The sequence below is a fragment of the Panthera leo genome, chromosome A3 (genome assembly GCF_018350215.1).
Source record: "Panthera leo isolate Ple1 chromosome A3, P.leo_Ple1_pat1.1, whole genome shotgun sequence".
NCBI lineage: Eukaryota > Metazoa > Chordata > Mammalia > Carnivora > Felidae > Panthera > Panthera leo.
In genome coordinates this window covers 114,982,943-115,007,463 of record NC_056681.1, presented here as the reverse complement: position 1 = coordinate 115,007,463, position 24,521 = coordinate 114,982,943, and the positions used below count along the sequence as shown (strand labels likewise).

At 40.3% G+C, this 24,521-nt stretch overlaps 1 protein-coding gene across 1 annotated transcript in view; it reads right to left on the bottom strand.

Moving 5' to 3' along the window:
* The window catches only part of CAPN13 (calpain 13), an 80,815-nt gene extending 79,576 nt beyond the window's left edge, over positions 1-1,239 (bottom strand). The window contains exon 1 of the mRNA XM_042933319.1: positions 884-1,239. The gene's annotated coding sequence lies outside the window, so the exon portion shown is untranslated. The remainder of the gene's footprint in view (positions 1-883) is intronic.
* Between the last annotated feature and the right edge of the window lie 23,282 nt (positions 1,240-24,521).

The window sequence follows — 24,521 nt, the reverse complement described above, 5'->3', positions numbered from 1 at the left end:
GAAGGAGGGATCAGAGACACAAACAGATTATATTTGTAGATTATGTTCCCATCACCCAATGTGCTAAGTATTGAGTCCTCCCACAGGTGTCACGCACAAAAACACAGTTTAGGTCCAGCTGGATACAGGTGGGGCAATGCGAGAGAATGTGCTCAATGGCTATCCAGATAATGCCACCTGGGGGTCAGCCAAGTTCTGTTTCTTTCCCAGGACAAACAGGGCAGTTGGCAGGTTATAACCCAACTAGAACTCCAGAGGGAGAATGTCTGCGTTTACTCTGGTTAGCTTGGGTTCAAGCATAACAGCTAGAACTCAGTCTCCCTAAGAAGAGAATCACATCTCAAAGATGACCCAACCTTAGCAGCCACAGAGGCACAGGCAGGGACTGTGAAGCAGCTGTTGGGGTAGAAGGAACCACCTGAATCTCTGAAGTGATCAGTCTTGTGGTTAACCCAGATTTTTCAACTTTGTTCTTGTAATTATTAAGCTAGAGCATTTGAAAACAAAAGGCAAGGTCTGGGCCCCATTCCTTCCTTCTGCAAATATTAAACATGTGCTATGTGTCAGAAGTTGAACATGGGTGGAAAAGGTGATGGGATTCCTCCCATCAGAGTATCCCTTAATGTCAACATTGCCCTTGCGCACAAAAGCAAAGATCCTGTCATTGTAGGAAATATGCAAAGCTGAGATGATCTTCTCTTAGGGAGTCAACTCATCCCTTGCCCTAGTTTTCCTTAAAGCTTAACCTTGGACCATTTGCTCTAGTGGGAGGCTCAGCATCTGCAAATTAAGACGCTCTCTGGGGAAATTCATATGCTCACTCAGGTTTGGACCACCACCTTGGTCCAAAGCCCCGGGAGGTCACCAATCACACCCTACCTACCTGTTTCCTAGATGAGCGCATCTGATGTCAGCAGTATTCCAGGTCAGGACTGGCTCAGCAGCAGCAGCTTTGTGGGATGGAGAGTGGCAGAGGAGGGTGGCAGGTGAGTCAGCCCTGTGGCAGAGTCCCAGAGTTCCGGGTTCTTCCCTCAGGCTCTTCCTTATATGCGCTCACCAGGTAGTGCCCCACCTTAGTTAAACAATGTCTCCTGAACCAAGCCTCAGGGCCTCCTGGAGGGAGGACAGTGAGTTTAACTGCAAAGTCTTCCAGATACTTCTTGGCCCAAGCTGACTGTCTCCTCCCAATCCTGGCTCACTTCCTGGAGCCCCCAGCTGAAGGTACAATTTCTTGGCTGCTGGATTGTGTTTCTCTCATTGTTTCCAGATATTTCAGTTTCCTTGTTTCACTACGGGAATCAAATGGGTGTTTCTACAGAAACCCCCTTGAAGCACAGAGGAAGTGCTGAGAAGAAGCTCCAGGAAGCAGCCCTCCTTGCACCTCATTCTCACACAGGATGTGCGGTTGCCAGGTGTTGTACATCCAGAGGGCCCACTCAGAGTAAATCACATCACCTGGGCTTTCTGTTGGCGAGACCATCTTCTTTCCCCAGATAGGTCTCAGCACACAATAACCCTTGGGTGTGGGCAAGGTCTCTGTATCATCACTGCTTAATGGATTGGGGAGAAAGGGTCAAGGTGCTTCCTGACTCCAGAACCCCGAGAGCCCAGCTCACCCTGTGTTGTAGGTGAGAATGGTAAAATAGGGAAAGCAAGAAAAAATGTGGAAATCACCAGGAACCGATGTGACTGGATGCATCCCCAAACTGTCATGGCAGGCAACAGAGGGATTTAGAACCCGGAAGGAAGATTAGAGCACTGGGAAGTGTGGCTGAGTCCATGGCCCCTGGGAAGTAGCCAGGTAGATGTGGAGGGGTCCCTCCGGTGACTGGAAACTCCACAATTCTTAGCTATCTGACTTGGGCAAGTCCTTTCCCTTCTGAGGCTTGGTTGACTAATCTGTGAAGTGAGGGTTATGACCCTTGCTTCACTTCCCTCGTATTTATTTACAGGGACACCTGCACCCCAGGGAACACACTCTGCTAGAACTTTCACTATAAATACAGTCTGTAATAAACACACTATTTTATGAATATAATTAATGAATAAATAGACCTCAATCTGTGTGTGTGTGAGCAACATGATTTTACTAATAGGGTATGCAATCAAAAACATTTGAAAGCCATAGTTTCCAAAAATATGGTGTGAAAATGCTTTAGAAGGCCCTTCTCACATAAGCATATCTTGAGACAGAGACTAAAGAAAAATAACTGGGAGTTTTCCTGCTTACTGATGATGATTTCGTCTTCTCCCATTTCATCAAATAGTTGTCCCCCACCCCCTCAGAGCAGGCACTGTTGCCCCAGAGGCATTCTTTGGGAGTATTGAATTACAAGGGGAACTGTTTCCCAAAGGAGAGTTCTCGGTACCAGGAGACAAGAGCTCTGGGTGATAGCTGTGCTGTAAGAACAGGCGAGTGGGGCTCTGGAAAACACTTGTATCAAATCCAAGGGACCGTTTTCTTTTGGGGCTTTGTTGGCTCTTTGGTGTTCTCTCTCCTCATTCACATGTGCTCTTTAGAAGCCAACCCTCAGGGATTTGTGTGTTTCAGAGAAATCCAGGGGATTTAAACTGGGTGACCCTGAGTCGTAATTTTCTAGCTGGTCTTCCTCCAGGGCAGAAGGAAGTGTATCATGCCCCTCAAATCCTTCCCACGAAAGGCAGTTGGCATCAGCTCTGAGATGCAGTTCTTTGGTCCCCAAGTAGGACCCAACTCCTCTTGCACGGAGTCAGGATGGCCTATAGGACATGAGATGTTCACTGTGTCACAAGGCCCAACCATGCCTCCACCATCACTGCCGAGTGCACAGACCCTGCTGTAGCTGCTCACGCCTGGGCCACCGGGGCTATGCCTCCAGTGCCCACTGGATGTAAGAAATGCAGCCATCAGCCCAGGGCTGTAGTCACCCGCCCTTCCTCTGCCAGTGTCATGGTGTCCTGACCATCCCTGAGGCTGCTGCCCACACCCCTGTGGCTGACACCTCCCGCTCTCAGTGTCCTACAGAACTGGCAGAGAAATTGCTCTTTTTTTCAACCTCCTCTGAGCCAGGAGAAAATCTGAGACAAACTGGGCTCAGGGTCTCCTTCCATGCTTTGTGAACCCAGGCTACATAGTCCTTGAACTAGTCTTGCCCATGGAAAGTCTACTCTCCCTTGGAATGACTTGTTTCTCTGGAGAATGCTCATTCATTCACGTAGACACTTCGGAGTGCTCCCTCTGGCCAATGTCTAGAGACACCTCAAGATACCAGCTCCTGGGACACACGGTTCTTCCTGGCTCCCTCTTCTGCTGCTGCTTCCCCTTCTCTCTTTCTTCCCTCCACCTCTCTATTCTAGGTCTCTGGCTACTTCCCTCCCCACCATCATTCCAGGCACCATGCAAGGTCCAGGAGACACAGCAGCAAACCCAGTGCACATGGCAAGCCCTGGCTGCTCAGAGTCTAGTGAGAGAGACACATGAAACCAGTAGCCACAAAATGAATTGGAGGATTTTACTTGTGATCAGAGGGGTAGGGGGGTGTGCACATCTACGAGAACCTAAATCAGGTAAACCTCATCTCCACCGAGGAGTCACGGGAGGCCCCCTATGGAGGGACAGATGGAAGAGGACCTCACCAAGAGAAGAGAGTGGTAGAGGTGGTCCAGGCAGGCGTAAGAGTGGTGAGAGAGTACAAATCCCAGAGGACAGCTTGATGAATGTTTCATGACATGAAACCCATGTTATTAGCACCCAGGTGAAGAGAAAGGGCATTACCAGGACCCCAAAGCCCCCTTTGTACCTTTACCCATCACAATCCTCCAGGATATCCCCAAGATAAACTGTCTGCAGTCCTGTTCATTTTGATAAGTTCCATCCTGTTTTTTTTTTAAATAAGAAAACAAATACAGCATTGATTTAGGGGATTAAATCAAATGCCCCTGAAAAATATGCCAGGGGACTGTTGTGGCAAGCCAAACAGGTATTCAGAGTGTTTGCCACATAGTTAAAAGATCATCTGACAGATTTCATTATCTTTACATTCCTCTGTGGGTAGAAAAAAATCAAGTCAACAAAGTGAGTTGATGTGTGTTAGTGCCAAAAAGTATGAAGTGGCCAGAGGCTCACCTAGCTTGAGTTTGCTGTGCAATGGACTGTGTTCTGGATGGATTATGAACTGCCCCAGTCATATTCTTAGGCTCAGAGAAATAGGTGAAAAATCCAGCATTATCTTCAAGAGAAGCATTATAAGCCCACAAGTTTTCAAATCATAGTGTCCTTGCCCTACCACTTACTGATTGTGGAATTTTAGAGAAGCTACTTAACTCTAAGCCTGCTTCCTCAACTCCAAAATGGCCTAGATAATAGAATCTAACTCAGCAGACATCATTGAGGATGAAAAAAGCAAAGACAGGTAAATTGCTTCATGCTAAGTCTGGTACACAGTAACTGTTCAATAAATGGGGGCCATGATTTAGTAAAAGCAGACATAGTTCTCTGCTGGTGGAAGTTTAGGAGAGCTAGTTTGGAAGAGAGGGGGTACTTCTCAGGTGGAAACCAGAGGCATGTAGAGGAAGGACCAGATGATAGCCCAGATCAGAAAAGGACAGCCTGATGCTGACAAAGGGAACATCCAGAGACCAGCGAGGGAAAAGGAACTCATTTTCACTTGTTTCTTAAAGCTCTGTTTCAATAACAAGTCAGTCAACACATGGTTAAGTATTGCCTGGAGAAACCAACAGAGACTGGCATGACACATTTGTTTCTGGTGTTGCCACATGTTGCTGAATTGAGAAAGACAGAAGCATTTGGCCAAGGAGAAATGAGCTCTGCTACTGATGTGGAAACCTTAGTAATGGGTGCGCTGAAAAAAAAAATGAACCTCTTCCCTGCCTTCTGATGTGGTGGCTGTCCTGGAGAGGGCCTGGAGAGGCCCAGGTCCCATTGTGCTGAAGGAGCAGGAAGACAACACTCTAGGAGACGTGTGTGCACATCAGGGCAGGGTTATTGGGTGATTGCTATGCCTCCTTCAGTGTTCCAGCATCCCTCAGGGTGAGCTCCTTTGGTGAGCACCCAGGTCCATGAAAGTCCAAGGTGGGCACTGTCGTTGCAGCTTGAGGAGGATGCACAGACCAGGACTGTTCTGGGACTATACATGGGTGAGGAGACGGGAGATAGGACTGCCTTTGTTACTTCCTTCTTTGACTGCATCTCCAGTAAACAAGTTCTCAGGAATTTGAGGCAAGAAGGCTTAGGTGAGCCAACACATGGGGGTGGGTTAGGGAGGGTTGGAGTAAGTTGTATTGCCTACTTTCATTCTTTAGCTAAGCCGGGGCCTTGTGGAAAACCTGTCCTTTCTCCTGAAGGGAAGAAAATGGGGTGGAGTAGGGACAAGTAAAATAATAAGTGCACAAAGTTAGTGCAGAATGGCCTATAGACAGAGGAAGGGCTTTTGGTACACAGGTGGGGAAATGTCACACTTGCCAAGGAAGTTGGTGACCAGTCTCTGGGGTGAGCAAATGTTGGGGAGGAGCAGGGGGCATGCCCAGAATAAAGGACCAACAAGCAGGTTCTTGCAGGGACTAGGAATCCATCAGATCTGAATCACCAAATTCACATTGGGCTGTAGTGGGACCACTTAATTTTTAGTCAGTTGCCTTGAAAAGAGGACCTCAGACCCACCCAATGGGAGAGACCCTTGGGACCCTCTAAGAAAATGATCCCGCAGAGTCAGGTTAAACAAGTGCAGCTTCCTCCTATGGATTTCTGGGCTTCTCCATCTGTCCTCCAACATAACAAGAAAACTAATTAAAAAGGATGTCTAAGGTCATTTGGGGGGTACCAATAAAAGAGGATGTCCTGAAGAGACTTGTCTCCATCTAAGCCAGTCTTGAATGTGACAAAAATACTGTAACAGGGCAGATAAATGAATCCCCAGAAGGAAAAAGGAAAATAGGCAGGAACCTTAGAGAAGAAAGAAAGGGGAAACCCTGGGGCCTGAAGTAGCCAAGGATCCTAGTGAGATCCTTTACAGGGCTGTTAACTGTCCACTGACACACTATCTATGAAAGATAATCAAAATAATTTCATTAATATGGATCCTGGCACCATCACAAGGTAATGAAATGAGGAAGTTAAAACTGCCAAGTGTTACTGTGTATGAGGAATTCAGAGATGCCTCATAAAGATCAGACTGTAGCCAAGCTCAGATATGCCAGTGATGATTACAGAAAGCCAACAAGGGAGGTCAAAGAAATAGTTGTGCTTCCTTGATAAGAAGATGCTACTGGGAGTTTGCCTACAAACCTATTAATATCTATTTTTATCCATCCTAGAGCCATATTTGTATCTTGAGAGGACAATCATTGGACAATGGGCTCAGCTAAAGATGAATACAGAGTGCTCCGTTGCAAATCCTAAGTCTGAACAATCAAGCTTTATTCATTTCTTGTTTGCTCATCATATTAACCTTTTATTATGCAAAGCTGTCAGTTCAACTGCACAATGCAAAAAAAAAAAAAAAAAAAGAATATTGGGGACAACTCACAAGCGATGTTTACCGTAGCTGATGAAAGGAAAAAAGTTTCTAGCAGATTCTAGAAAGAATCTGCTGAAGAGGATTCTCCTGCTCATCCTCGGATCCTTGTTGGCAAGCTGATCTGCTCATCGGGGACCCTGAACTGACTCCTACTCTAGTGTGTGCTGGAAAGTGTTCCTTTCCTTTAGAGGAGGCAAAATTTTCACGCCAGTGAACTCATGCATGAGAGAAAGCTCTCTCGGGCAGTGAGCTCTCAATGGTGGTTCTCAAACTTAGACACACAAGATTCACTGGGGGAGAGTGTTGTTACAAAATGTAGAGTTTTCTGTTTCGGTTTAGGGTGGGGCCCGAGAATCCGCAGGTAACAGGCATCCCAGGAGACTGCACTGAGGATCAATCCCTGTAGTGACCCTGGTGGCCGCTGGTCCACTGCTTAGAAAAGGCCACCCCCTCCTCACATGCACACATGGACCCTGCCAGGACACTAATGCTGTCAAAGGGTCACTGGGCCTTCACAGGGTCAGGAGGTAGGGCTGCCTCCTGTGAGCATGCCAGGGGCCCTGGAAGGGATCTTCAGTGGTAAGTCAGGGCCTTCTGGTCACAGTAAACTTGTAGAGCAGATTTTAGGGGCAGTTGTTAGACTGCCCTGCCTGCCCACCGCTGTTAGCCAAATGATTCTCAATCCTGACTGTGCGTTAGCATCACCTGGAAAGATTTTTTTTTAATTATTCTCCCCCAAATCAGTCAAGTCAGACACCTGGGGTTGAGTGAGGGTGCTCCTGGCAGTCATATATTTTAAAAGATCCTTGAATGATTCTAAAGTGCAGCCTGGATTGAGAACCATGGGTTTAGTCTTGCTCTTACCTCCTTGGGTCCTTCTCTCCTTCTCCCTCATGGGTAAGGGCATTTCCAATTGCTCAGTGCATGAACTACCCCCTCTGACTACTGAAAGGCCCCAACTCTGCCACCCCATCCAGTCTGCTATTTCTCAGAGCGCTCTATCCCCCCAACCCCAGGCCTCTCTGCAGAGAAGACCCTCTTCTCTCAGTGTGGTACTAGGGGAGTATGCTAGTTTTCAGGAGTCCTGGAAGGAAAATGTATATTTCTGTATCTCCTTCATTCATAGCAGGCAAATGATTAATGGTCTCAGGTCTTAAGGCAAGTTCCCTGAGAAGCAGACTCTGAGAAGGAGATTTATGTACAGAACGTTTACTGGGGAATGCTATTAGGGTCAGTGCCTGTGAGGCAATGAAGAAAGAAATACTGGGAAGAGGGAGGCACTGGGCAGAAGGGCTTGGATAGAGGCTGTTGCAACAAAGGTCGCAGAAGACCCCATGGTGGTCTAGACTCTGGATGGACCTTAAGAAGGATTCCACTTTACATGAATAGACATTTTTCCAAAGAAGACATCCAGATGGCTAAAAGACACATGAAAAGATGCTCAACATCACTCATCACCAGGGAAATAGAAATCAAAACCACAATGAGATACCACCTCACACTGGTCAGAATGGCTAAGAATAACAACACAGGAACAACAGGTTTTGGCAAGAATGTGGAGAAAGGGGAACCCTCTTGCACTGTGGGTGGAAATGCAAACTGATGCAGCCACTCTGGAGAATAGGATGAAGGTTCCTCAAAAAGTGAAAAATAGAACTATCTTTGATGCGCCTAAGTGGCTCAGTCATTTAAGCATCTGACTTTTGCTCAGGTCATGATCTCAAGGTTTGTGGGTTTGAGCCCTGCATCGGGCTTTCTGCTGTCAGCACAGAGCCTTCTTTAGATCCTCTCTCTGCCTCTCCCCTCTCCCCGCCCCCCTCTCTCCCTCAAAAAAATAAATAAACATTAAAAAAAAAATAGAGGGTCACCTGGATGGCTCAGTCAATTAAGCATCTGACCCTTGATTTTGGCTCAGGTCATGCTCTCACAGGTTGTGAGGGCCCTGCATGGAATTCTCTCTCTCTCCCTCTCTCTGCTCCTACCCCTCTCATGCCCTCTCTCTAAAATAAATGAACATTTAAAAAAAAAAAAAAAAAAGAACTGCCCATGATCCACCAATTGCATTACTAGGTATTTACCCAAAGGACACAAAAATACAGATTCGAAAGGATATATGAACCCTGATGATTATAGCAGCACTATCAACAATAGCCAAATTATGGAAAGAGCCCAAATGTCCACTGACTGATGAATGGATAAAGAAGATGTGGGGTACACACACACACACACACACACACACACACACACGAATATTAGTCACTAAAAATAATGAAATTTTGCCATTTGCAACGACGTGGATGGAGCTAGAATGTATCATGCTAAGTGAAATAAGTCAGAGAAAGACAAATACCATATAATTTCACTCATATGTGGAATTAAGAAACAAAACAGATGAACATATGGGGGGGAGAGGGAAACCAACAATAAGAAACTCTTAAAGATAGAGAACAAACTGAGGATTGATGGAGGGAGGTGGGGAGATGGGCTAGATGGGTGATGGGTATTAAGGAGGGCATTTGTTGTGATGAGCTCTGGGTGTTGTATGTAAGTGATGAATCACTGAATTATATCCTGAAACCGATATTGCACTGTATGTTACTTAACCAGAATTTAAATAGAAATCTGAAAAGAAAAAAAAAAAGAATTGTTGCACTTTGAAGCATGAAGGCAAGCCTTTTATATCCCCTATATGGACCAGTAAGTGGATGTAGGCTGCCTTTGGGGAGGCAATGTGACCTTGGAATGGGTAACTCTTCAGTCAAGGACAATTCAGGGCAATACCCGGAGTCTCCCTACTTGACTGAGAGCCACCAGCTGTCAACATGCAGCAGGTAAGGGAGTGACATGTGGGACTGAATGTCCCAGCCCCGAACCAGGATCTACCTGTCATACCACTTTACCCACTGTACCAACCATACTCAGGGTCTTTATTTTTTGAGAGAAATTTTCAGTAGAAATGAATATCTTACTACTTTGCTTGAGGAAGAGAGGCTTCTCCATGGCCTTGAGAGGCCACTTGAGTGTGATATAAAAATCTCTGGATTTGGATCAGAATCCCAGCTTGGACCCTTACTTATTTTAGGCAAGACATTAAAATCTCTAGGTCTCCATTAATTTGTCTTTGCAATGGGGTTGATCCATAAGTACCTTGCAGAGTTGCTGAGCATTAAATACAGTGGGTGTGCAGTATCTGGGGCAGTGGAGTTTGTGTGAGCTGGGTTTTGCCCACCTGAGCTGTCTTTCTCTACAGGACACTTAGGAAAAGACTTGTCTCCAATTCATGCTGCTTGTCTTGGTAGCTGAGATGCTGACAGAACCCTGGTGCTATCCCTGGGGAGACAGTTGCTCCATGTTTGGTCCCAGACTTGCTCACTTCTCAGATCCTCACTCTTCTCACTCAACAAATGCCTTGTCCAGTTTGTCTTTAATTGGTGGCCTGGCAGGAGGGCTTGCAATCTGAGTGGAGTGTTGTAATAGTAAACAAGACTCCCCCCTGGGTCTGAAGAAATTTCAAAGTCAAGGTGAAAGACAACCACCAGTGAGGACAAAGAACTGACTCAAATTGGATTTCTCCTTCATCAGTGGGGTTGCCAGTCTCCTAAATGATATTCATTATGAAGTTGACTAATAACCAACCTTAGCAAAAGGCTGTGAGACTATAAAAATAAATGAGACTCAAAATAATATATTCAATATGATTTCCACTACGTTTTACAATGGTTCAGGAAAATTCTGGAAGCAAAAATGTCAAGATGTCACGATAACTGCCTCTGCATGGTAAGACTGTGGCTGATTATATTCATGCCTTCTTTACATGTTTCTATAGTTTAATTTTTTTCCATGAGGAGCAGGGGGTGGAGAAAGAAAAGGAAAAAGAAAATGGAAAATGTGCTCCCACCAGTGGAAAGGCACATGCCAGTGTTTCCCACCAGCTTCTCTCACAGATGATGATGGGCCTGTGGGGTGGAGGGAGGGGTGTGCAAACCTGGGTGTCTGTCTCACTTCCCCGGGGCTCAAAATGTCTGTGTGAGGAGATATTAGCAAAGCAGACACTTGTGCTAATAAGCACTTGGGAGCTTGGCTGCTGCATGTTTTGGGGGAGACTTGTTGTCAGCTGCTGGCTGCCTGTGTGGGTGTGTTTCCTGGCCCTCACTGGATAATTTTGTCACCAAGGACAACATTTGTTGTTCTACATGAGCAGCTCTCCCGGAGAGACAGAGGGAGGGCCACTGTTGGTCAGGTACCAGGGCTGAGGCAGAAGGGTAAGAAGGCTGGTATACCAGATGTGTGAGGAGATGGGAAGCTGTAAGTAGCACTAAGGGGCATGCAGAGTCCCAAGATAGTGAGGATGGGGCTTGGATGGGCCCTGGTAAGTCCCATCTGTCCTCAAAACATAGTCCAGTTCCTGGTGTTAGAGAAGGCAGTTCGTTAGGTTCTAACAGGATACCTGGAGGCCAGCAAAGAGGAAGACAGGGCCAGCTGTCGGGGAAGAGGCTGGTCCTGGAAGTACTCGAAAACAAAACCACTAGAAGCCAGATCAAACCAGACACGCCCAAGATGGTGGGTGACATAGCAGGTAACCCCTAAACAAATAAGGAAGAAAAAGCATGAAACTCTACTTCCAAGACATCCCACCTCAAGTCATGAATATTTGATCCTCTTGTTAACAACCGGCAGTATTTTTTTTTTTTTAGAGAGAGAGACAGAGAGAGAGAGCAGGGGAGGGGCAGAGAGAGAGAGGAAGAGAGAATCCCAAGCAGGGTCCACACTGTCAGTATGGAGCCCCAATGTGGGGCTCGAACTCACAAATGGTGAGATCATGACCTGAACTGAAACCAAGAGTCACAGGCTTAACCAGATGAGCCATCCAGGTGCCCCAACAACCGACAATACTTGTAGAGAAATCTGATAGGAACTCGAACCCCTCCAGTGCATGAAGCTCTCTCTCTCTCTTTCTCTCTCTCCCACTCACATCTCAGAGTGTACTTCTGCTTTAATAAACTTTCCTGCTTATATTTCTCACCTGCTGTGCTATATCTATTTTTTAATTCTTTCCCATAACGAGACCAAGAGCCTGACACATTTGGGACAGGCTGGGTTGAGGCTTCAGGGCCCAGGGTCTCCCCAGCTCAGCTGGCAACAGTGAGCCTTGGGACCTTTGGGGACAGATATTTTCACTGGCTTCAAGGGTTTTTCAAATATTTAACCCATTGAGAGAATCCTTAGCAGAGAGCCAGGCACGTGGGGAACGGACATCAAATGGGTAGGTGTTGATGAAGGGGAAGAGAGATTTTAGAGCTGGAAGACAGTCTTAAGATCACCTTGTCTTGCCGCTTTGTTTTACAGGGGAGAAGTTGAGCCCAAGAGATGTTAATAATGAACCTGGAGTGACCCCTATCTGAATCAAGACCAACATTCTGCAAGGGTAGGCTGTTGGAATGTGTTGTGAGTTGAATTATCTGACCCGGAATAGGGTATGTTGGAATCCTACCCCCCAGTACCTCAGAATGTGACCTTTATTTGGAGAGATGGACGTCATAGAAGTGTGTAAGACACACTTCTGTGTGTAAGGCAAAGCACAACTCTGAACCCACCTGAAGAGCCCTGGCCTGGAAATGGGAAGATGGAATAGATTAGTCATTCTGAATATAATTTTTCTTAAAAAAAATCAGTGGAACTGTTTCTTCAAATTTTAATTGGAAGGCCAAATAAATAAAAATTAATAATTTAAAAAAATGCATTGCTCTGTTTAAAAGTAAGCAAAAGACTTGAACAGATATTTCTCCAAAGATGATATATTAATGGCTAATAAGCACAAGAAAAGATAATCAACATTATTAGTCATCAGGGAAATGCAAATCAAAACCAAAATGAGATACTGCTTCATACTCACACGAGTAGCTATTATACATAAAAAAAAAGAAAATACCACATATTGACAAGGACTTGGAAAAACAGAAGCCTTGTACACTGCTGGTGGGAACGTAAAATGGTGTGGCCACTATAGAAAACAGTCCAGAAAACACTAAAGAAAGCAGCTGCTCAAAAAATTAGATACAGAATTATCATATGACCCAGGAATTCTGCTTCTGGGTATATATCCAAAAGAATTGAAACCAGGGACACAAACAGATATTTGTTCACGGCAACATTATTCACAATAGCCAAAGAAGGAAGTAACCCAAATGTCCAGTGATAAATAAATGGATTTTATTTTTTTAATTTTAATGTTTATTTTTGAGAGTGAGAGAGAGCGAGAGCATGCAAGCAGGGGAGGGGCAGAGAGAGAGGGAGACACAGAATATAAGGCAGGCTCCAGTCTCTGAGTCGTCAGCACAGAGGCCGTCATGGGGCTTGAACCCACGAACCATTAGATCATGACCTGAGCCGAAGTCAGAAGTCAGACGCTTAACCGACTGAGCCACCCAGGCACCCCTAGATTTTTAAAATGTGGTACATATACACAACAAAATAGTATTTAGTCTTTTTTCTGAGAATGTTTATCATGAAGAGATGTTGAATTTTGTAAAAGCCCATTGCTCAACAGAGAATTTCGTTTTTTTTTTTTTTTTTTTTTTTTTTTTTTTAGTATTTGGTCTTAAAAAGAAAGACAATTCTGACACTTGCTACAACACAGGTAAACCTTTAGACTTTATGCTAAATGAAATAAACCGGTCATGAAATAACAAATACTATATGTTTTCACTTGTATGAGTACACAGAGTGGTCAATTTTATGACATGTATATGTTAACATACACACACACACACAGACACACACACACACACACACAGACACACACACACACACACACAAGCTGCTCTCATGGAATTGTTGAATTTATTTTTATGTGTTTGGGCTTCCAAATAAGTTTCACTCCTTGTACCCCACCCTAGAGGTGAAGTCCCTGAAGTACCACAGAGAGATCTGAAGGAAATAGATCTAAGAAACCCTGGACTCCTAGATCCAGAAGCTTGTTCCACCTCTCATCTCACAGGAGTTCATGACCTCTGCTGACCTTTCCCTTCTAGGGGCATTTTACCTCTGCGATATGTCATCAAATACTGTAAACTGGAACTTCCTTTCTCCACCCTGTCCTCCCCTTCCTTCTTCTCTAGTTAATAAATACAGGGTTTCATTTTCCAAGCTACAAGTCCATTCAAAGAATTATAAAGAAAGAAAACGCCCTTTCTTAAGAAATTCACTATCAAAAGTGAAAATCCTTCACAAAACTATTCTTCCTATGCAAACAAGATCATAAAAACAGATGCATCTTATTTCTAAGAAATACTTATGTCAACAGGAAATATGTATTTGTTTTTGAGTCTGGTTAACCATTTAGGTAAAAGATCCCACCTCAATTAACCAGATTGATCACAGCAGGACCTTCAAACAGTTTGATCTTGACCCTTCAGGGATTTGTGTAATTTAAAGGTATGCTTTTTCCTGGTTGATCCTGGGATAAAATTGGCTGTGGACTGTGGGATGAAAGGAATTTCTCTTGTTTTCAGAATTTTATGTGAGAATGAAGCTTCTAGAAGTTTTCATAGCAAGGATTTTTCTGTTAAAACAAAAGGAGTGAGGAAGTGAACCTAAGCATGACAACTCAGAGAGCTGTGATCTACTTATATAATTTTTTGAGACAAACTATGATTTTTAGTTTTTAATCATTTATTTTTTATTTTATCGTATTTGGTTTTATCTCATTTTATTTTTTCAATAAGATTTGGTAAGATTTTGCTAGACTTAATTTGGGCACAGTTTGGAAACTTGCAGATTTCCCAATGTGCACTGGTCCATTTTTGCAACTTATTTTAAAAATGTATTATTTAGGGGCACCTGGGTGGTCAGTTGGTTAAGCGACTGACTTTAGCTCAGGTCATGATCTCAGGTTCATGAGTTCAAGCCCTGAATCAGGGTCTGTGTTGATAGCTCAGAGCCTGGATCCTGCCTCAGATTCTGTGTCTCCCTCTTTCTCTGCTCTTCTCTTGCTCACTCTCTGTCTTTCTCTCTCTCTGTCAAAAGTCAGTAAACATTAAAATGTATTTTTTTAAGCTAGTTGGGTCCTTGGGAAACAAATATGCAGATAGTAAGAAACAGCACTGGTTAACATGCAGGCAATCTCTTTTTCACTGTTAGATTATCTTCTTTGTGATGATTCCAGGTATTTGGGTTTGTCCATATGTGTATAATCCTTTAAATGGAGAGTCTGCTAAAGAGAATTTTGTTTTGGAGAACACTAATTGAAAGGGGTTATAAGGCATCATGGTAGAATAAGATGTCCCTCATTTTTGTTCCCCCTGCCAAAAAAAATAATTCAGCATCTATCCAGGGAGAAAGGTGCCCTTGTGGAAGATATGGGATCCAGTACCATACACCAAGAAAATTGGGAGAAGCCTTGCCTACCTGTACACTAGGTAATATGCATACAGATCTTGGTACTGGTTGTGGTACCTGCAGTGGCCCAAGAATTGGCTCCAGTCCCTCTTAGCTGTAGTCTGAAAATCCGTGAAAATTTGGAAAACTGTTGTAGACAATCACCCACTGACAAGACAGTCTTTGTGGAAGTCCAGGTTTCCAGAGTAGAAGCTCTGAGACACTATTGGAGAAAAAAAGAAAGGAAGGAAGGAAGGAAGGAGAAGCAAAGAGAGAAAGAAAGAAAGAAAGAAAGCAAGCAAAAGAGTTTGGACACATTGGAGAATGCTGTTAGTAAAGACTGGAGGAAATGACGTCTACTTCAAATATGAAGGCAGCAATGCAAAATTTTAAGGAACACGAAAACTCAAGGATACATGATACCACCAAAGGATCAAAATAATATTCCAGTAATCAAGCCCAAAGACATGGAGATCTGTGATTTATCTGGTAAAGAATCCAAAAGAGCTATTTTAAGGAAACTCAATGATCTACAAGAAAACATAGAAAGACAATTCAATAATGTTGGGAAAACAATAAACAAATGAGAATGAGAAGTTAACAAAGAGATAGAAATCACAGAAGAGGACCAAACAGAAATTCTGGAGCTAAAGAATACAATGAATGATGTGAAAGTGCAATAGAGAGCACCAACAGAAGAATGGGTCAAGCATAAAAAGGAATCTGTGAGATAGAAGACAGAACTTTGAAATTATCCAGTCCAAGAGGGACAAAGGAAAAAGAATGAAAAAGAGTAAAGTAAGCCTACATGATCAGTAGGACAACTTCAGATGAACCAATTTGCAAATTATTGGAGTTCCAAAAAAAGAATAGAGAGAAGAGGAGGCAGAAAGCTTATTTAAAGAAACGATGGCTGAGAACTTCCCAAATCCGGGGCAAGACTTGGATATCCAAGTTTACAAAGCTCATAGGTCACCAAACAAAATAAAATTAAAGGGATTCTCTCCAAGCCACTCTATAATAAAACTGTCAAAAATCAAAAGCAGAGAATCTTAAAAACAGCAAGAGAAAAAAAAATAAAAAAGCTTGTAACTTACGAGGTAACCCCCATAGGGTTATTAGTGGATGTCTCAGTAGGAACCATACAGGGTAGGAAAGTGTGGGATAATATATTCAAAGTGCTGAAGGAAAAAATCCTGCCAACCAAAAAATTCCACCAAAGTTATCCTTAGAAATGAAGGACAGGTAAAGACTTTCCAAGACAAAAAAAAAAAAAAAAAAAAAAAAAAAAAAAAAAGATGGAATTCATTCATCACCACTAAATCTGCCATAAGAAATGCTAAAAGGAGTTCTTCAAGCTGAAATGAAAGAATACTAATCAGTAACATGAAAACTTATGAAAATATACAATACACTGATAAAGGTAAATAAATGGTCAAATTCAAAATACCCTAATACTATAATACAGTGCTGTATCAATCACTTAACTCTAGCATAAAAGTTAAAGGATGAGCATAATAAAAAATATCTATAGCTATAATAATTTGTTAGTGGATACACAGCATAAAAAGAGATAAGTTGTGACACCAAAAATGTAGTGTTTTTATATGTGATTGTTATCACATTGTTATCAGTGTAAAATAGACTGCTGTATCTATAAGATATTTTATACAAGCCTCATGGTAACTATGAAAAGAAAACCCATACAATATTCACAAAAGGTTAAGAGAAGAGAATCAAAGCATTACACTATGGAAAATCAACTCATAAAGGAAGGTAGCAAAAGAGAAAGAAAGGAACAAAAGAACTACAAAAAGCTAGAAAATAATTAATAAGATGGCAAAATAAATCCTGACCAATCAATAATTACTTTAAATGTAAATGGATTAAATTACCCAATGAAAAGGCTGAATAAATTAAAAAACAAAAAGATCAAATTATATGCTGCCTACAAGAGATTCACTTTAGCTTTAAGGACACACATAGGTTCAAAGTGAGGGGATGGAAAGAGATATTCCATTCATATGGAAATCAAAAGAGTGAGGGTAGCTAGCTATACTTTTATCAGACAAAATAGACATTAAGCCGAAAATGGTAACAGGAGATAAAGTCATTCTATAATGATAAAGGGGCCAATTCATCAACATGATATAACATAAAATAAACAACCTGACTTTACACCTCAAAGAACTATAACAAGAACAAACTAAGCTCAAAGTTAGCAGGAGGAAGAAAATCATAAAGACCAGAGTGGGGAAGAAAGAAAGAAAGAAAGAAAGAAAGAAAGAAAGAAAGAAAGAAAGAGCCAGAAAAAAAATAGAAAAGATCAACCAAACCAAGAGTTGTTTTTTTTTTAAATATAAACAAAATTGACCCAACTTTAACTAGACTATGAATGAAAGAGAAGGCTCAAATAAAGAAAATAAAAAATGAAAGAACAGATATTGTAACTGATACCACAAAAAATCCAAAGGATCATAAGAGATTAATATGAACAATTATATATCCATATATTGGATAACCTAGAAGAAATGAATTCATTCTTAGAAGCTCAAATAAAATAAAAAATGAAAGAAGAGACATTATAACTGACAACACAAAAATACAAAGGATCATGAAAGATTACTATGAGCAACGATATACCCATAAATTGGATAACCTAGAAGAAATTGATACATTCCTAGAAGCATACAACCTACAAAGAGTGAATCAGGAAGAAATAGAAAATCTGTACAGACCAATAATAGTCAAGGACAGCTAAGCAGTAATAAAAAACTTCTCAACAAAGAAAAGCCAAGGACCAGATTATTTCACTGGTGATTTCTACCAAACATTTACAGAAGAATTAATGCCAATCCTCTAATTCTTCAAAAAAATTGAAGGGGAACAAATACTTCAAACTAATTTCACAAGGCCAGCATCACCCTGGTACCAAAGCCAGGTAAGGACACTACACAAACGACAAAAACAAAAACAAACACAAACAAACAAACAAACACTACAAATATCCCTGATGAATATAATGCAACAATTCTCAACAAAATATTAGCAAACTGAATTCCACAGCACATTAAAAGGGTCAGATATTATGATAAAGTAGAATTTATCTCCGAGATACAATGATGGTTCAACATATATAAAATCAATAAATGTGATACACCACATTAATAGAATAAATGATAAAAATCATATGGAAATCTCCATAGATGCAGAAAAAGCATTTGACAACTACATTATTTAATGTTAAAAACTCTCCACAAATTGAGTATAAAAGGAACATATCTCAAAACAATAAAGGTTATACATGATAACCCTGCAGCTAACACCATACTCTATGATGAAATGTTGAAAGCTTTTCATCCAAGATCACGAATAAGACAAGGGTGCCCATTCTCACTATCCCTATTCAAAATAGCACTAAAATCCTAGGCAAAGCAGTCAGGCAAAAAAATACATACATATATATATAATAAAATAAATCCAATTAGAAAGGATATAAAATTATCTTTGTTCACAGATAATATGATCTTAAATAGAAAATCATAAAGACTGCCCCTGAAAACTGCTAAAATAAATTAATTTAGTAAAGGTACAGGGCACAAAATCAATATATAGAAATCAGTTGAATTTTTATACACTAACAACAAATTGCCCCCCAAAATAAATAAAAACTCCAATGTCATTCACATACAATAGCATCAAAATGCAATAAGGTGCAAAATGCAGGTGAGATATGTATACTGAAAACTATTAAGAATGATGAAAGAAATTGAGGAAGAAACAAATAAATGGAAAGATATCCTATATTTATGGTTTGGAAGAGTTAATATTGTTAAAGTTGTTCATACTATCCAAAACTATAGATTCAATGCAATCCCTGCCAAAATTCCAGTGGCATTTTCCATACAAATAGAAAAAATAATCCTAAAATTTGTAGGGCATCACAAAGACACCTAATACCCAAAGAAATCCTAAGAAAGAATAACAAAGCAGGAGACACCACACTTCCTGGTTTCAAACCATACTACAAAGCTATAGAAATAAAATCAGTACAATACTGCTATAAAATTAGACACATTGACCAATAGAGCCCAGAGCCCAGAAATAAACCCATGCAAATATCATTAACTGACATTTGACAAGGGAGCCAAGAATGTTTAATGGGGGAAAGGCTAGTCTCTTTAATAAATGGTATTAGGAGAATTGAATGACTACATACAGAATGAAATTGGTAACACCATTCACGAAAACTAACTTGAAATGGAATTAAAGACTTAAACATGAGACCTGATACTAAAAACTCCTAGCAGAAAACATAGGGGGAAAGATCCTTGACAATGGACTTAGCAATGATTTTTTGGATGTGACTATGACACCAAAATTGCAGAGAACAAAAGCAAAAATTAATAAATGGAAGTATATCAAACTAAAAGCTTCTATGAAGCAAAAGAAGCAATGAAATAAAAAGGCATACTACTGAACAGGAAAAAATATTTGCAACTCATATGTCTGATAAGGGTTAAAATCCAAAATACATAAAGAACTCCTACAACACAAAAGCAAAAAAAGGAAAAAAAAAAACAATCCAATTTAAAAGGGGGCGGAAGAACTGAATAGATATTTTTTCAAAGAAGACATCTAACAGGTACATAAAAAGATGCTCAACATCACTATCAACAGGGAAAGAAAACTCAAACCACAATGAGATATCCTCTCATACCTGTTATAATGACTGTCATCAAAAACACAAGAGATAGGTGTTGGTGAGGTTGTGGAGAAATGTACCCCATTGGTGGGAACGAAAATTAGTTCATCCACTAAGGAAAACTGTGGAGATTCCTCAAAAAATTAAAAACAGAACTACCCTAAGATTCAGAGGTCCCACTTCTGGGTATAGATCCAAAGGAAATGAAATCAGGATATTGAAGAGTTATTTGCATTCCTGTGTTCATTGTAGCATTATTCACAACACCCAAGATATGGAAACATCCCAAATTCTTATTAATGGATAAATGGATAAAGATGATGTGGTATATATATAAAATGGAATATTATTACATCAAGGGAAAGAAGGCAATCTTGCCATTTGTGACAAAAATGGATGGAACTTGAGGCCATTGAAGTAAATGAAATAAGTCAAAGAAAGACAAATATATGGATTCACTTATATGTGGAATCTAAAAAAGCTGAACTCATAGAAACATAGAGTATAATGGTGGTTCCCAAGGGTTGGAGGCTGGAAGAAATGGGGAAATGTTGGTCAAAGAATACAAACTGTCTTAGAGCAGAAATTAATGCTATCGAAACAACAACAACAACAAAAAAAAAAACAGTAGAACAGATCAATGAAACCAGAAGCTGGTTCTTTGAAAGAATTAACAAAATTGATAAACCACTAGCCAGTTTTATCAAAAAGAAAAAGGAAAGTACCCAAATAAATAAAATCAGGAATGAAAGAGGAGAGATCACAACCAACACAGCAGAAATAAAAATGATAATAAGAGAATATTATGAGAAATTTTATGCCAATAAAATGGGTAATCTGGAAGAAATGGACAAATTCCTAGAAACATATACACAACCAAAACTAAAACAGGAAGGAATAGAAAATTTGAACAGACCCATAACTAGTAAGGAAATCGAATTAGTAATCAAAAATTTGCCAAAAAACAAGAGTCCAGGGCCAGATGGCTTTCCAGGGGAATTCTACCAAACATTTAAGGAAGAGTTAACACTTATTCTTTTGAAGATGTTCCAAAAAAGAGAAATGGAAGGAAAACTTCCAAACTCTTTCTATGAAGCCAGCATTCCCTTGATTCCAAAACCAGACAAAGACCCCACTGAAAAGAACTATAGACCAATTTCCCTAATGAACATGGATGCAAAAACCCTCAACAAGATATTAGCCAACCGGATCCAACAATACATTAAAAAAATTATTCACCACGACCAAGCAGGATTTATACCTGAGATACAGGGCTGGTTCAATATCCGCAAAACAATTAATGTGATTCATCACATCAATAAAAGAAAGGACAAGAACTATATGATCCTCTGAATAGATGCAGAGAAAGCATTTGACAAAATACAGCATCCTTTCTTGATAAAAACCCTCAAGAAAGTAGGGATAGAAGGAGCATACCTCGAGATCATAAAAGCCATATATGAACGACCCAACGCTAATATCATCCTTGATGGGGAAAAACTGAGAGCTTTCCCCCTAAGGTCAGGAACAAGACAGGGATGTCAGTCTCGCCACTGTTATTCAACATAGTTTTGGAAGTCTTAGCCTCTGCAATCAGACAACACAAAGAAATAAAAGGCATCCAAATCGGCCAGGAGGAGGTCAAATTTTCACTCTTCACAGATGACATGATACTCTATATGGAAAACCCAAAAGATTCCACCAAAAAAACTGCTAGAATTGATTCATGAATTCAGCGAAGTTGCCAGATATAAAATCAATGCACAGAAATCAGTTGTATTCCTGTACACCAACAATGAAGCTACAGAAAGAAAAATCAAGGAATCAATCCCATTTACAATTGCACCAAAAACCATAAAATACCTAGGAATAAATCTAACCAAAGAGGTGAAAAATCTATAGACTGAAAACTATAGAAAGCTTATGAAAGAAATTGAAGAAGACACAAAAAATGGAAAAGGATTCCATGTTCCTGGTTACGAAGAACAAATATTGTTAAAATGTCAATACTACCCGAAGCAATCTACATATTCAATGCAATCTCTATCAAAGTAACACCAGCATTCTTCACAGAGCTAGAACAAACAATCCTAAAATTTGTATGGAACCAGAAAAGACCCTGAATAGCCAAAGCAATCTTGAAAAAGAAAACCAAAGCAGGAGGCATCACAATCCCAGACTTCAAGCTATACTACAAAGCTGTAATCATCAAGACAGTATGGTACTGGCACAAGAACAGACACTCAGATCAATGGAACAGAATAGAGAACCCAGAAATGGACCCACAAACGTATGGGCAACTAATCTTTGACAAAGCAGGAAAGAATATCCAATGGAATAAAGACAGTCTCTTCAGCAAGTGGTGCTGGGAAAACTGGACAGCGACATACAGAACAATGAACTTGGACCACTTTCTTACACCATACACTAAGATAAACTCAAAATGGATGAAAGACCTCAAAATAAGACAGGAAGCCATCAAATCCTTGAGGAGAAAGCAGGCAAAAACCTCTTTGATCTTGGCTGCAGCAACTTCTTACTCAACACGTCTCCAGAGGCAAGGGACACAAAAGCAAAAATGAACTACTGGGACCTCATCAAAATACAAAGCTTCTGCACAGTGAAGGAAACAATCAGCAAAACTAAAAGGCAACCGACAGAATGGGAGAAGATATTTGCAAATGACATATCAGATAAATGGTTAGTATCCAAAATTTATAAAGAACTTATCAAACTTAACACCCAAAAAACAAAGAATCCAGTGAAGATATGGGCAAAAGACATGAATAGACACTTCTCCAAGGAAGACATCCAGTTGGCCAACCAACACAGGAAAAAATGCTCACCATCACTCATCATCAGGGAAATACAAATCAAAACCCAAAGGAGATACCACCTTACACCTGTCAGAATGGCTAACATTAACAACTTAGGCAACAAGAGATGTTGGCGAGGATTTAGAGAAAGAGGATCTCTTTTGCACTGCTGGTGGGAATGCAAACTGGTGCAGCCACTCTGGAAAACAGTATGGAGGTTCCTCAAAAAACTAAAAATAGAACTACCCTACGACCCAGCAACTGCATAATTAGGCAGTTATCCACAGGATACAGGGGTGCTGTTTTGAAGGGACACATGGACCCCCATGTTTATAGCAGCACTATCTACAATAGCCAAAGTATGGAAAGAGCCAAAATGTTCATCGATGGATGAATGGATAAAGAAGATGTGGTATATATATACAATGGAGTATTACTCGGCAATCAAAAAGAAGGAAATCTTGCCATTTGCAACTATGTAGATGAAACTGGAGGGTATTATGCTAAGTGAAATTAGTCAGAGAAAGACAAAAATCATATGACTTCACTCATATGAGGACTTTAAGACACAAAACAGATGAACATAAGGGAAGGGAAAAATAATATAAAAACAGGGAGGGGGACAAAACAGAAGAGACTCATAAATATGGACAACAAAAGGGGTTGTGGGAGGGGGGATGGGCTAAATGGGTAAGGGGCCTTAAGGAATCTACTCCTGAAATCTTTGTTCCACTATATGGTAACTAATTTGGATGTAAATTAAAAAAATAGAAAATAAAACTAAAAAAAAAGAAAAAAAAGAATGTAAAATATGTCAGGGTATGAAAAACCTTGACTAAATGAGTGCTTTCAGGGTACCAGATCTCTCAGAGAGCAGCTCAGCCATAAAATTTTAATATCATACAAATGAGTGACCTGAGTATAAACACACGATTATAGTATACACTGTATTTTTCAATAAAATGCTATTTTCTTGTTAAAAAAAAAAAAGAGTAACAAACTGTCAATTATAAAGTCCAATAAGTTTTGGGGATCTAATATACAAAATGGTGATCATAGTTAACAATACTGTATCATATACTTGAATGGTTACTAAGAGAGAAGATCTTAAATAGTCTCACCACAAAATGAAATTATAATTATGGGAGTTGATGGAAGTGTTAACTAATGCTACTTTAGTGGTAATCGTTTCACAATATATAAGTGTATCATATCAAAACATTGTAAATCTTAACCTTTCACAACCTTATATGTCAATTATAACTTAATAAAGCTAAAAATTTTATATAAGAATAAATTTTAATAGATGCTTTTATTGATCTAATTTAGCTATGCTCTATAAATAATGGAACATTTATGCAATGGAATACCATATAGCCATTTACACACACACACACACACACACACACACACCATTTAACAACACGGGGAAATGCTCACAGTATAATGTGAAGCAAAAGAAAAGAAAAAAATCATAATCACATAGATAGCACTATCTAAATAATTCTGTTTGAGAAACACAAATAAAATCAGGCTAAGTCCATAAGGGGAAAGTTATAGAGAACAAGGATTAGACAGAATTATTTCAAAATGTAAATACTGCTTATCTCTGACCAGTGATATTATGGGTAACTTTTATTTTCTTCTACAGTCATTTCTATACTTTCCAAAGTGTTCACAAAATATGTATATTACCCTTAAAATTAATGAAAGGATATTTTTAGAAAATTTTTTTGGCCACTATGGAAAACGGTATGGCAGTTTCTCAGAAAATTAAATATAATCCATATGATCCAGTAATTCCATTCTGGGTTTATTCCCAAAAGAATTAAAAGCAGGGACTCAAACAGATATTTCTACACCCATGTTTATAGCAGCCTTATTCACAATAGTCAACAAATGGAAGCAACCCAAGTGTCTATCAATGCATGAATGAGTAAAAATGTGGTATATACATACAATGAAATACTCTTCATCCTTACAAAGGAAGGGAATTCTGACACACAGTTATGTGAATAAGCCTTGAGGACATTATGGTAAGTGAAATATGCCAGACACAAAAGGGCAGATACTGTACGATTCTACTGATAGGAGGTACTTGGAGTAGTC